Consider the following 15,445-nt stretch of genomic DNA (forward strand, 5'->3'; position numbering starts at 1 on the left):
ACCTCAGTAGCCAGACCACCACCGGAGATGTTGCTGATAGAGCATTCAAGGCCGCCACCATGCCCATGTTGTCCATCCAGAAGATGACCTCCCTATTGGCCAGCTCCATCCCCATAGCTCCACAGCCACCACCAGCAGAAAGAGCTCCAAGAATGTTAAGTTCCCCCATAAACGTCTGCTACCCCCACTCTTCCAGGCATCGGTCAGCGCACCATTGGTCCTAAAAAATGCCCCAAAATCTATGGATCCAGCCGCATCTGTAAATAGCTCTATCTGTCCACTCTCTACTACTACTTGCAAAACCAGTGTACGCCCAACATACCGCCCTAGGAAGGTGTCCCACTCTTGCAGGTCCCGCTTCACTTGCTTTGAAACCCTGATATAGTGGTGCAGCGATTGTTACCCCTGACATTGCAAATGCAAATCGCCTCCCAAAGACCTTTAACATTGTAAGATCCAAGTTGGGAAGTTGACATGGACCATCAGGGACTAGAACCACCTCAGTGTGGTTTTCTTGAGCCCCATAAACTCCCTCACAAAAGCCCTTAATTCCACCTTTACCGTATCAATTTAAATCCACAGAAGGCCAATTTAAATCCACAGAAAGCTGATGCATACCGCTAGGCCCTGTGTCTTCTTCTTAGCCAAAGGAACACCGAAACGTACCATGAGTTCCTGAAATTCCCACAGTAACCTCACGCACACATTAGAACCATCTCTTCCTATGAATAAAAAGTTGTCCAATTAGTGCTGGATACCCCCAACTATGGCCACAGTCTAAAAAAAAAACATGATATCGATCACCCCATTGGGACACATAAATCTACAAAGAATTCCTCCCCCAGCCTGCATCCCAGCAAGTGGAAGCATTCTGGGTGCACAGGCAGTAGATGGAATGCCGAATCTATGTCAGCCTTTGCCATACACGCCCCCGGTCCTGCCTCCCTTACCAGATCCCTGGTCCTGTCAAAAGATGCATACTGCACGCTACACAATTCTTTGTCAATCCCATCATTCATCGACAACCCCTCGTGTATGAAAGGTGATGTATGAGATGGAAGGAACCCGGCTCCTTTTTTGGGATCACCCTCAATGGAGAAACTCTAAATACCGATAACAGGGTATTGAAAGCGGTCTTGTCATTCTGCCCCCCACCCCTCACCTTCTTTTCTGTTTTCGCTCGCACTACCCCCGAGTGATTTCAAATTCCTTCTATGGAGGAGAGCCTTCATCTCCTTAAAAGGGATACAAAACCCACTTCTTAACCCAGTCTCTAATAGTTCCGCTGCCTTTCTATTCGGCAGAGCCACAGTGCCATCTTATCGACTTTCACGAGTGTCATTGCTCTTTACCCCATTCTTAAATCAACCCTTGTCCTTTTAAAGCCCTGGACATGGCGTGGCTATCCCCACAGCCGATGCACTCATATTTAAAATGACAGCCTGTACACCACTTATACTGGCCCTCATTAAACTGCCAGCAAGCACCCCCCTTCTTATACTGGATGACTGCCCAGCTTTCCGCGAGCTGCTGGCCCCAAACACAGATGAGTTAGTTAATGTGGCATAATTTTGGCCATCCACATGTACATATCTTTCACCTCCCACCGCAACTATTTCTTAATCGCCTTTTCTGCCTGAAGTCCCTATCGTACTTCCACCACCCCAGGATCCCATAATACTTATGCGCAAAGGTTAGTGTCCTTAAAACTAGAATCCTGCACCCCTTCTTCCTTTCTCTTGTTTTCCGCTGTCACAACCCCTTCTCTGGGTTCCCCCACTGGTGCCACCACTACAGCCACCCCCACTACTCTCACCCCTCTGTCACCCCAGCTGCCACACTAGCCACCCCACCTGCTACCCCTGCTACCACTGGGGTTCCTACAACTTCTGAAGGAGCCCGCGGAGGTGCCACACCCTCTGGGACTCCCCTAAGCCCTGCTCCCAATGTTACCTCCCTCTTCCACCCAAACCCCTGCCACCTATTGAACCCCCCCCCCCCACTTACCTTGACCCCACTGTCCTTGCTCGTTTCTACGGCCATTGTAAGAAGAACTCCCCAAAGGCTCTGAACATCTCCTCGGCCCCTTTCCCTTGCACAGGTACTACTACATCTACCCCAACCCCAACCCCACCCCTGGCCCCCCTTTTGAACATATTGCACCCTGTCAACACCCCTCACTTCCTGAAGTCCATTCTGCACTGACCCCCTGTGACAGGGAGGGGAAGCGAATACCTCTCCCACACTATCCTCCTCCCCTTCTCCCCACCTTCTCCCCTGATTCCCCAGTACTTGTATCCATCCCTCTCTGCCCATCCTGTGTAACCATCCTAAAACTACCCTGTCCCCTTCTAGCTTCCCCCCCCCCCCAGTGCCCTCCCTGTATTGGAGTGACTTACCAGCCACCCGTTGCTCTGCGGCTGGTCACATTATTTTCTGCACCACCATCTCACTCTGTACCCACAGAGGAGGGATCCTCTCCTGCCCTGTTGAATCCTAGTCCTAGCCGTTCCCTGCTGCGGTTCCTGCTCCACCACTCCCTGCTGCCTTGGGTGGCCACAGCTCCGGCCTGCCCCTTGAAATGTCCCATGCTGGGGTAGGGTTGCTGCATGCAGCCACAACCCCACTCCATCTCCTCATGGGGCATCCTGTTTTTGCTCTCGCCAGTCCAGGTCCTGGCATCCCAGGCCTCCGCAGCTGGAGTCCGCCCTGCCACTAAAGATGGGTAAAAACATAAAAATCCATTTCCCTATCTTTTTCCTCCACAATCCGTTCCGTGGTGCGAAAATCCATTGCCAGATTTGATTAAGTCTCTATCCGTGCAGATTTTGTACCGAATCCGAACTTGCATATAACGTGCACTGATTTTCCCCTCGAAATCAACCATTGTGTCCAATCCGCATGGATTTTACATGAAATTTGCATTTGCAACCCAATCCATGAGAATTTGAATCCAGAAATCCGCCCTTGAATCCAATCTGCATGGATTTAACCGGGGATACATGTCCATTCGTGAAAGTTTCCCCTGACAAATCCTCCCTTTCGCTAAATTCCCACAAATTATACCCCAAAATCCACGACCATGTCAAAATCTACAGTTCCCCACCAAAATCCGAGCAAACTCCGTACAACATACCCAAAATCCATGAAAAAAGGGAAAAAGGGATGCGCACAGCTTGTAGAGAAGGGCTGGAGGCATGTGTCACTAAAAAATCCTTTATTGCGGCATAATAGCCAAAAAGTTAAAATCACAAGTGAATCCTCTGATGCGTTTCTCGCCTCTAGAGCGCTTTACCAAAATCCATGCTCCCCATCAAAATCCACAAAAGCTCTGTACATTATGCCCCAAATCCATGCCACATATTGAATCCACACTAATCCGCTGATTCCACGCTTGCTCCCCAACCCGGAGCAATATGCCATCAGCCACAGGATCACCACTGAACTTGCATTATTATCACTGCCATGCCTCCCCTACTATTTATATTTGCTCTAACCCCACTTCTTTTAAAACTACACTTTGCTTTCTGCCATCCTCATTATATTTCATACTCCATTTATATATCTCTATCTCTCCCTCATTCTCCTCTCGTCAGTTCATATAAGCTCCTTGTCCTATCTGCGCCTAATAACATCACTCTGCAATAAACCATGCACTACGACTCACCCCATCAAATCATCGTCACACATACGCTTTCTTTCCATGCTTCTCCTCCTTGCTTCTGGGGATATTTCTCCCAATTCTGTTCTCTGTCTTATTTCTACATTCTTAAAACACGCTTCTTTAACAAGCATATGGGTAGCTCCGCTGGCTGATACTATATGTAACACATGTATCCACCCCCCTCCCCCCCCATATCTCATCTAGGGACCTTTCTGGGAGAACTACACATATTTTACAGGTATGGTGCAGTACCTGTCAGGCTCACAGGAGGTCTGAGCCTCCTCTGCTGGGAGCCTTGGGTGTATCCTGGAACAAAGCTTGAAGCGCCTCCAACCGGGGAAGGATTCTAAGTGTAGAATAACCCCTGACACAGGGCCCACATGCAGTAACCAATACTCAAGATTATAGGTAAAAACAGTTTACTATATGTATCACAACCATAACAGTAGTGTCACCCTGTAACACTAGGCCTCGCAGGGCCATAACCCCACACCATATTCCCCAACACTGTGTCCCAGAGAGTCCAACACCCACCCAAGTGTGAGACAGCGCTGCCCACTAATTTGAGTTGTTGGTTGGTGCACGTGTTGTGAGGAAGGTGCCTTCCGGGTGTGTCCACACCCGGGCGAGCAGAGGCTGTACTTGGGGTCCATGGATCCAGAGGGGCGATCCACGACGCTTCCGCCTCTACAGTGAGTGGCTCCCGCGTGGAGTGATCCACCTTTGGAATGTTTCTTTCTTCTGATGCAGGTTGATCCAGTCTGACCATCAAGGGCCAGGATGTAAACGCTTCCTGACCCTCACTTCTGCTTGTTCTACAGGGCCATGTACCTATCCTATGGGCCGGTCCCTGCAGCAACCACAAGCCGAGGGGAGTCGAGGCCTAGCTGGGGCCTAAGGGGGGGATCTCTGGCCTAGTGCAGGAGTCACTTGCTCCCTACACATGCACCCCCTACCCTAATGCTCTCCCAGCTCCGACTGACTAGCGTGGTCTAAGTCTAAACACTATATCCTATCAGCAGGGCTGCCTGGCTGCATGTGATCGCCCCCGAGGCTCATGGGATATGTAGTCCCTGCTCGGAGCCTCTTCCTATTGGTTGCTGCTTCGCGCGCTATCTCCTGTGCATGTGTGACTCTCGCGGCAACCCCAACATGGCCGCCGGACTATGGATTCCTGTTGCGCATGCGCAAATAACCAAAATGGCGGCCCCCGCTATTTGGATGCGCCGCAGAGCCTCTGGAGCACCATAGCGCTCCCTGCAACTGGCCCCCACCTTTTCAGCTAGCCAGCGGGTCTGTTGCTGACTACGGCGGCACCCGCGCCAGCCACCGCAACCAGCGGAGGTAACGAGGAGCCCAGGGGGAACCCTGCTACATATACATCTCATATGCACTGACCTTGTCCCTTGCAGACGCACTTAAAAGAACATACTCCTACTGTCTCTGTAAGTTCTCTCCACTTATCACTTAGATTGTAAGCTCTTCGGGGCAAGGACTCTTTTTCTTATTGTTTTATGACTTACACGGCCTTGTGTAAATGCTCTCACAGCAAGGTTTACTTGTCTTGGTGTTCCCTCGGTCGGTTGCCTTCTTCTTTTCAGGACTTGGTTTTCTTTCTGGATATCTTCAGCGGTCCTCGGCTTACAATGAGGATGTCTCCCTCGGAATCAATAGATTAAAACAATGTTTTAGAGGGTGATACAGGTAGTGTTGATAAAATCCAATGATATATATATATATTTATATTTATAAGGCAGTAAATACTGCCAGTACTCACACGGGCTAGTGTGAGTACAATCCTAGGGGAAGGTATCTTTTTATCCAAAGTTGATCTTAGCACGTAGTGATCTATAGATGTATTAGGGGTCTGGTATGTAATGATAAATATAAAAAATGATACTCACACGGCCTTGTGTGAGTGAATGCTCATCAAGGTATCTTTATCTTGACAGTCCCCTTTTTCTTCTTTTCCGGTTCTTGCTCTTCTTCCTGATTTTCCTCGGTGGTCTTCAGCTTCCAGTGTGGTAATCCCCCTCGGTGTGAACAAATAGGAAAACAATTGTTAGTGGGGAAACGTCAACATAAATCAGTGGCTACCCACTAGAAGAGCACGAGCAGATACGTCAAAACAGCAAAATGCTGCAGGCACTCACACGGGCAAGTGTGAGTGTAGTCCTAGGGGAAGGTATCTTTTTCTCTTTTGGTGTCTTTAAATCTGGTGCCCTGTAAGGGTAATGGTGGTCTAATATATAGGTATATAAGAATCAAATTCAAAATGATACTCACACGGCCTTGTGTGAGTAAATGCACATCAGGGTATCTTTGACTTCTTTGTGATACTGATAGTATTGATCTCCAAGTGCCAGTGTAGGTAGAAAACCCCTCCCTGGTGTAGATGTAAAATTGAACACTATCGCGATTTTCGTGGGCTACAACAAAATTTATTAAAGAACACTCTAAAAACGGAACATATTTAAAAACAATAGAAAAAATGCATAGAAAGAAAAAGCCAGCCGTCTGAAAGAAATTTGCTCGTGGGTCTCGTGGAGCGTAGCTAACTTGCTCCGCGTCCGGATATAGTGCCGCCTCCTCTCAGATCCACTCCTTGACGGTGGCTGTGCTGGGTCACAATTGCCTAGTGGTCAGAGCAACGCGTTTCGACTTTTGGTCTTCCTCAGGCTCCGTAGTTTGGGGTTAAGGTTCGTGGCAGGTATTTATACTAATGTCAGCCAATCCCCATTCTACTTTAGGCAATGTCCTCTGTTGTTCAATTAGAACTGATGAGTGCTGTGTGATGCACTCCATTTTCTACTTCTGCACGTCATAGTAAATCAATAATTAAATGAATTGACGCATTTACTAGTTAAGATCTCTAAAATTTATACATAGGAGTAAAATCGTGGTGAAACATAAAGTTAATACATAATTTAGAAGACAATAAGTGAAGTGTTCTACATAAAGAGTGAGGTAATAGGTGATGAACCAAATAAATCTGTGTACTCTGTGAAGATGCCTGCGTGATTAATAATAATTCCTTCTGTGGCTGGGATAAAGTTTCCATAAGTGGTTAATGTGCATGTAATATTTCTAATGTGTTTTTTGTTAATAGTTAAGAAAATGAGTGTTTTTATACATTACAATTAATAAATATATATATACAAAAGTGGGCTTTAGGTGTCTGTGTTTCTTATTCTACTTATTATATAGTGTTAAGTGAGATTTAGTGAACGAATATGTGCTTATTTAAAAAGCGTTGGTTTAGTGGGCGAATATGTGCTTTATTAGCACATTATTGTTTCATGGACGTTTTTAATATAAAAGGATAAAAACCATAAAATGTGTTTTCATAGGAAATGAAAATGATTAAATATTTATGTGGTAGCCGTGGATTTCCATACAGAATTCACACTTTAAACAAATTACTTAAAATGATCTCTTATTTAAGTGTAAATATCTATATACACTTTCATGTTTCAATATATTCGTGCTAAACTGTAAAACATCATATATTCTATTGCACCCAATATTGCAGTTTTTGATACTCTCGATAATCATAATATATTGGAGCCATGGGATTTTTCAAAAGAATTTAAAAAACATTTCTTATACAGTATACAATTTTAGACACATATATTAATTTATTAAAAGACGTGTCCAATACACACTACGTAAAAAGTGATCCAATATACTTTTGTGCAATATAATCAAGTTGTTGCCTAAAGGACCCAATGCAGTATTGAAATGATCATAATGGTCCTTTAGACTGCTGTATATAGCCTTATGTTTATATTAAATCATGTTATTCCACAATATAGTTGTGTACATACTTTGGGCATACAATTTTATCGTACAGTCTGTATATTAAAATTGGAATGTTTTGGTTTGATATCGTTGATGAGTGATATCTGTAAAAAAAGATCAAAAATGATAATAGTGAATTCACATATGTGGTATGGTGATATAAATACATAAATGGCGAGTGGGGGTAGTGGAGGGGTGAGGGGCGACAGGAGGGGGGGGGGGGGGAAGGGGAGGGGGGGGAAAGAATTGAGGATGATCTAGATGAAGAGAATGAAGGTAATGCTGAATGGGGAGAGAGACGGCGGATACTGGAACTTAAATAAATGACCCCAGGTCTATATCTATATTCAGACCTTTTGGGGTCAAGGTTTTAAGTTTATATATCCAGTATGTTTCTCTTTGACAGAGTTTCCTTAGTCTATCTCCGCCTCTCCAATGGGGGTCTACTCTTTCTATTCCCTTGAACGTTAGGCCTTCTGGGTTTCCCTCATGATGTGAACTGAAGTGTCTGGAGACGCTATGTGTTAGCACCTGTTTACGAATATTGCCCATGTGCTCCAAGATGCGCACTCTCAGAGGCCTGGAGGTGCGTCCAACATATTGGAGACCACATGGGCAGGCAAGAAGGTAAACGACATAATCCGTTCTTTACTGTATTTACTGCCTTATAAATATAAATATATATATATCATTGGATTTTATCAACACTGCCTGTATCACCCTCTAAAACATTGTTTTAATCTATTGATTCCGAGGGAGACATCCTCATTGTAAGCCGAGGACCGCTGAAGATATCCAGAAAGAAAACCAAGTCCTGAAAAGAAGAAGGCAACCGACCGAGGGAACACCAACACAAGTAAACCTTGCTGTGAGAGCATTTACACAAGGCCGTGTAAGTGATTTATTATATCTTTTCAAACACACCCACAAATATCTAATTAGATACTCCAGACACCCCAAATTCTTCAACCTGTGCTCCCCCTTTCTCTCTCTATATCCCTGTACTAATAAGGATCCTGGATAAGGACCCTATTGGGGTCTGAGCCATAGGACAAGAAGACGAACCAGAGGGGACCTTTGTTTATAAGGTTGTAAATTCCATTGTTACATTGACCCTGTTCTTAAGAACTTAATCAGGGAGCGCCCGGGCTTTTCTTTGTTTCTTATTGTTTTATGTCTGAAGCACGGATTCCCATTATTTGCTACTGCACCGACACACTTTATTCGAGCAAATACCCGGTATGTACCTGGCAGATACCTGGAATGCGCCGCTCCTCACCTCTGACAAGCCCCGTTGCATTTGCCTTCCCAGCCTGGGTTCATGCCTGGCTGACGGGCGGCTGATCTGTTAAATGATAATGATTAGGATTTAATAGGCTGCAATGCTTCGCGTGTCTACCAGATGGCATAAATTCATGAATTGTAATGCAGTATATATATATATACTGTGCAGTATTGCAGCCAGCGGGAATAAAATGCTTCAATCCCTGCCTGGAAAATACCTCAATGCACTCGGGCAGAAAACAGTCACAAACCTCAATACACCCGGGTATACCCGAATTCGTGGAACTAGCCGAGCTCGAATAAAGTGTGTCGCCAGTGTATATTACTATGTCACGTGTATTACTGCTGTAAAGTGCTATGTACCTGGATGGTGCAGTGTAAATAAAAATATACAGTACATACAATGAGGTTCTGAAGTGCAAATATTTAGCGCTCCAACTGTGTTGTGGTATCTCAAATTAGCAGCAACAAATAGCTATTATTTTTTTAAACATTTCAAAATAGGCCTTAATTTTTTCCAACTATGGGCCTCATGCAGTAAAGTTTGATCAAACAAATCGCCAGGGTTTTTAAATCTCCATTTTTGCCAGCGTTGCTATCATGGTGTGCAGAAAGCCCCGAATACCAATGATAGCAACATTTGCAAACATGGCGAGTAGCTGGCGACGAGATGATCGATCCTGTGTAAAGGGCTCACCCGGCGAGTTGTTTCTGCTGCAAAATTTTTGAACTTGACCCAGATATTTAAATGTATAGTAGATACCGACTTCCCATAACGGGGCCTGTATCTCGGGAAGCAGGGGGTCCCTGGATTTGCGCAGAGAGTGGCGGCTCTCTCTCTCTGCAGCAGAAACAACTCGCCAGATGAGCCCTTTACACAGGAGCGATCATCTCATCGCCGGCTACTCGCCATATTTGCAAATGCTGCTATCACTGGTATTCAGGGCTTTCTGCTTACTGTGATAGCAACGCTGTCAAAAATGGAGTTTAAAAAACCCTTAGCCTCCATTTTCCCCTGTGTGTATCAATAGGAGTAATTAGGGAGTTTTTACATTATGCACATGTCATGTGTGTCTCTTTCTTTAGTCTACATATTGATGACATCACAAACAGGCCCGGAAAAATATAACTTGACGATCACGTTAAACTGGCACACATCGTAAATACTGCTAATCGAATATTTCTTTTTGTATGAAAAATTGTTGTTTTTTTTCTAAAGTTGGAATAATGCATACAAATAATTTCCTGTCAGTCTTGTGGCTTGTTTGTCTATTTCAAACAATCCAGGAGGAGCAAAATATAGGGAAATAAAAAACAGAAAACAGTGCAAATTTAAGTGCAGACGTTGAGACTATGATGAAAATATAATGACAATATCTTGGCTCTGTCGGTCTATCTACTCACAAGATGTAAGTGGTAAGTATGCAGTAGGCAGATTGGGCTGCCACCCCAGGTGGTAGCTGTGTGTTGTGGATATCCCTCCAGGCTTATCTTGTCAGGGTGACCATGGTGTACATAGGGGAGGAAACAAAGCTACATAGCGCGATCTGTCTTTCCAAAAACTTTATAAAATGAGTATAAGCATATAAAATGTGCACTTACAATGTGCCAAAATTAAAATTGCATTTATCACAATCACAGTGATTCTAGGGGTTTTTTTCCGATCTCACCGCCTCCTCTCTGGCGGTGGAAGGTACAGCTCAGTGGAAGGTACAGCTACGGATCCCTCACTAGACCAAAACACCACTCTACGCGTTTCGCCCAGCTCAGCAAGCTGTCAATGGCTTCGTCAGGAGTGTGTCTGACGAAGCCATTGACAGCTTGCTGAGCTTGCTGAGCTGGGCGAAACGCGTAGAGTGGTGTTTTGGTCTAGTGAGGGATCCGTAGCTGTACCTTCCACTGAGCAGTGACGTCACACGCACCGGAGGAGAAACGGAGCTGAGCGTCCCAGGCTGCAGACGGCTGACATCCAGAGCCAGAGAGGAGGCGGTGAGATCGGAAAAAAAACCCTAGAATCACTGTGATTGTGATAAATGCAATTTTAATTTTGGCACATTGTAAGTGCACATTTTATATGCTTATACTCATTTTATAAAGTTTTTGGAAAGACAGATCGCGCTATGTAGCTTTGTTTCCTCCCCTATGTACACCATGGTCACCCTGACGAGATAAGCCTGGAGGGATATCCACAACACACAGCTACCACCTGGGGTGGCAGCCCAATCTGCCTACTGCATACTTACCACTTACATCTTGTGAGTAGATAGACCGACAGAGCCAAGATATTGTCATTATATTTTCATCATAGTCTCAACGTCTGCACTTAAATTTGCACTGTTTTCTGTTTTTTATTTCCCTATATTTTGCTCCTCCTGGATTGTTTGAAATACATCTTTCTACTTGGAACCCTGGAAACAGGTTCTACCAGAGGGTTTGAGCAGGGTTTATTATTTGAGCACCTATATTAATTTATATTACACTTGCACGTATCACTATTGTATTTATTTAAGTTGTTAGCGCCTTATATTCACTTATTCACAATATATTGTTTGTCTATTTACCTGTTTATTTCACATATCAATGTCAAATATTTTTTTTTTCAATGTTCTTTACACATATTTTGCTGTAACCACTTGAAATATTTTATTGTAATGTTGAGACCCCCGGAAATGTTGTCGTTTGTTTATCATCAAGAACTTTGTATTCACAGCTGCATTGAATCTCAACCACCCCAGTGTATATCTGTGTTGCCCCAAAGGTGGACAGCCTGATGGGGCTCCCCAAGAGCTGCTCCCTCTGCACAGGACCAGCGTACTAAGGGTTAACATTTGCTTGTACTTTGTAGAATGTCAACCCCACCCACTGGAATGTTAATGAGCCAAGAAGACAAAGAACTTTGTTTTCACAGCTGCATTGACTATTAACCACCCCAGTGTACATCTGCATCGCTCCAAAAGCAGACAGCCTTTGGCAGAGCCGAAGGGAAGCAAAAGAATGTGAGCCGTTTGCTGCCGTTCATTGATGTTTGGTGATGTTAAAGCTGCTCTATTTCAATCTGAAACTCACAAGCCCTTTATCCCTTGTACCCAATTTTCCAACGCTATCTGTCCATGAAATTTCTGTGAATTGACAGTATAACCCTGTTCTTTTAATGTAACCATGTATTTTTGTAACTCTGTGCCCAGGACATACTTGAAAATGAGAGGTAACTCTCTATGTATTATTTCCTGGTAAAACATTTTTATAAATAAATATTTCAATTGATAGTGAACTAATTAATACATTGTTTCAATTAGACAAGAAGTCCATGTTGAGACTGAGAAACATGCATTGTTTAAAAACGAATGATTATATGAATGGATCTAGAGTCTCTAGCCTACATACTGTAAGCATCTAATCTCAAGGTAACATGCTGGCAGATGCTCTATGAAACTCCTGTACTAGGTTCTTGAACACCAAGATCACAATGTCAGCTCAGTCTTTAGTTTCGTGAACAGACATCAGGACACTGTCTGAGTTGTAAGTGATTAGCACTGGTGCTTCTGTTACTTTCCTACAGTAACGGTACAATCCAGGCTTCATGAAGAGTTAGGGCCAGACCCAGAAAGCTCCATTACCTCAATGCTCATAACATACTGTTATCAAAACCAGTAACAAGGGATATGCTCATTTAGCTTATACTTTGCATATCATTATTAGCATATATCCCAGGTATCTCAGGTGTGCTCCTTTATATGCACAGATGTGGTTGGGGAAATATATATAGCATTGAAGTATTTAACTATGTATTTTGTCCCATTGGAGGTAGCATTGGGTATTTTTGTTTTTCTTGTATACCTTTGGCCACGCTCAGTAGCACTCCATTTGAGACAAATATATATATATACAGTGGCGGCCGCCTTTAGCCTCCTGCGGCCTTTTCCCTGCGATTTTTAAAATTGCAGGCAAATCGCGGGCAGATGCGGGCAAACCGTGGGCAGATGCGGGTCGTTTTCGGTAGTTTTGGGCACCTGCGGGCACTTTCGTTGTCTAGCGCTAAGCGCTTTCATTGTCTAGCGCTATTAGCGCTATCTGGTGATTTTGGGCCACGCGGAAAAGTCCGTGAGACGGGTGAGAGATGGAAAATATCCCCGAATTTTTCCGGGGATGTTGGAGGTTAAAAGGGGCCGCGACAGTATATATGATGTGGTGGGTGCTTGGGATAGAGCTTGCAAGGATTGTTTGTTCATTAATTTTAATTTTCAACTGGTATCAGTTGATTGGAGGTTAGTGGCCCCTCCTCCCAGGGTTTAAGCTCACCCCACCCCACTTTTTAAGTAACAGGTTTTTCCATGTTCCTGTGCAGGACAGGTCTATTAAGATAATTCTCCATCCACCGCAGAGGTAAATGAGAATGTTCTGCATACTGGTCATGCTGTGACGTGGCTTTAGGCTTATAACGCTTTGGCAAAAGGGTTTAACTAAATGACCCTTACTCATGAGAATACTAACATAATAATAATATGTTCTTGCATAGCGCCGCTAGTTTTACACAGCGCTTTACAGAGACATTTTGCAGGCACTGGTCCCTGCCCCGTGGAGCTTACAATCTATGTTTTTTGTGTTTGAGGCGCAGGGAGATAAAGTGACTTGCCCAAGGTCACAAGGAGCCGACACCGGGAATTGAAACAGGTTCCCCTGCTTCAAACTCAGTACCAGTCAGTGTCAGTACCAGTCAGTGTCTTTACTCACTGAGAATGTGTGGTGAATTAATACCCTAAAGCTCAGCGCTGTGACCGTTAATTTGTATAAATACAATTCTTAATATAAATGTGGTGACATTAAACCTGTGTGTGATTTAGTGATCGCTGCCGTGGGGTCCCTGCCTAATAAATAACTCACAATTTCATTTAACAGACAATAATAAAACAATGCAGTGACCCGGCGCTAGAGATAACAACAATACCCCAGTCCAATGTAATTTCCATATAGAATGGGAAAGTTCTCCTAATGTTCCAATTGCAAACGGAGTGGTGGATCAATTGCTAGCTGGTGTTTCAAAATTCCTCCTGCAGTGGAGTGCCCGCCCAATTATATCAGGCATTGGCTCTCTTACATCCAATTTAAGTCAATTTTTGGACCATATATTACAAAAATATGTGTTAGAAATTCCTTCATATTTAAGAGACACCTCCCATGTATTGAATTTAATTCAGGACTTGAGATGGGATGAACAACTAGTATGGGTCACATGTGATGTGGTGTCCTTATATACCGCCATCCAACATAGTGATGGTTTGAGAGCGATTCAGCAAACATTAGAGGGGGATGTTAATGTTGAAGGGAATCTCAAATCTTTCATTCTGGGGGAAATAAACCACATTCTCACGCATAATTATTTTAACTATGATGGAGAATACTTCCTCCAGACATGCGGCACCGCGATGGGCACCAGGTTTGCACCCAGCTATGCTAATTTGTTCATGGCAATGTGGGAACGAAGTCACATATGGAACAATAACCCATATGGTGCAAACCTGGTGCTCTGGAAAAGATTCATCGATGATGTGCTGTGTGTCTGGAGGGGCACAATAGAAGAGTTAGATTTGTTCAAATTATATTTAAATGACAATCCCTTTAATATTAGATTTCTTGGACCTTACCCTGTATGTGAAAAATGGCTTGATACACACTAAAACATACCACAAAGAGGTGAATGCAAATACATACCTTTTGGCATCTAGCCACCACCACCCTAAGTGGATACAAAATATCCCACAAGGACAGGCCCTAAGAATGAAAAGAAATTGCTCACAAGATCATGTATGTTTTGAACAGTTAAATACTCTCAGAGATAAATTCATTGAGAGAGATTATAATAGGGATAAAGTCAACCAAGTTCTTCTTACTATTATAGATGGTGATAGGTCATCTCTTATAATCCTCAAAAAACTAAAACGGACCACAGAGGAGAATTCATCCAGTTTATTACTAAGTTTAATAGTATGGCCCCTGAAATAAAGAAAATGATTAGAAAACATTGGGGGATTTTCCTTAGAGATCCAATTTTAAACACTTTTCTACCAAATCATCCACAGATTGTATATAAACGGGCTCAGAATTTGAAAAATAAACTAGCGCCCAGTTGTCCCCTTAGTGGGCCTAAAAAAAAAACACGATGTGGCTAGCCAATTTAAAGGGCTATTTCACTTGTGGAAAATGTATAGGATGTTCCTATAGCCTTAAGGGTAGTCAATTCCAGTCAGTTGTAACAGGCAATAGGTATGATATAGATACATTTATAAACTGCAAAAGCAGATTTTGTGTATAGCTATTGGAATGTCCCTGCGGACTACAGTATGTGGGGAGGACTGGGAGAGCACTGCAACGCAGGCTGGCAGAACATGTATACAATATTAAGAGAGGTTTGGAGACACACAGTGTCTCCAACCACTTTAAAATCAAACATAATAAGAACCCAGAGGGGCTTGTCTGTAGGGGAATAGAATGCCCAAAAGCCAACTGGAGGGGGGGTGACAGACTCAACTATTTATCCAAAAGGGAGACCTTTTGGATCTATACTTTGAGAACTCTGTCACCCCATGGCCTAAAAATAGAATTTGATCTGGCCTCCTTTTTGGTGGATTGAGTGGTCTCCATCCCCATCAGATCAACCAATCTGAGTTCATTTGCATATTCATTAACATGTATTAAGTT

The sequence above is a fragment of the Ascaphus truei genome, chromosome 3, assembly GCF_040206685.1.
Source record: "Ascaphus truei isolate aAscTru1 chromosome 3, aAscTru1.hap1, whole genome shotgun sequence".
In the NCBI taxonomy this organism is placed as follows: domain Eukaryota; kingdom Metazoa; phylum Chordata; class Amphibia; order Anura; family Ascaphidae; genus Ascaphus; species Ascaphus truei.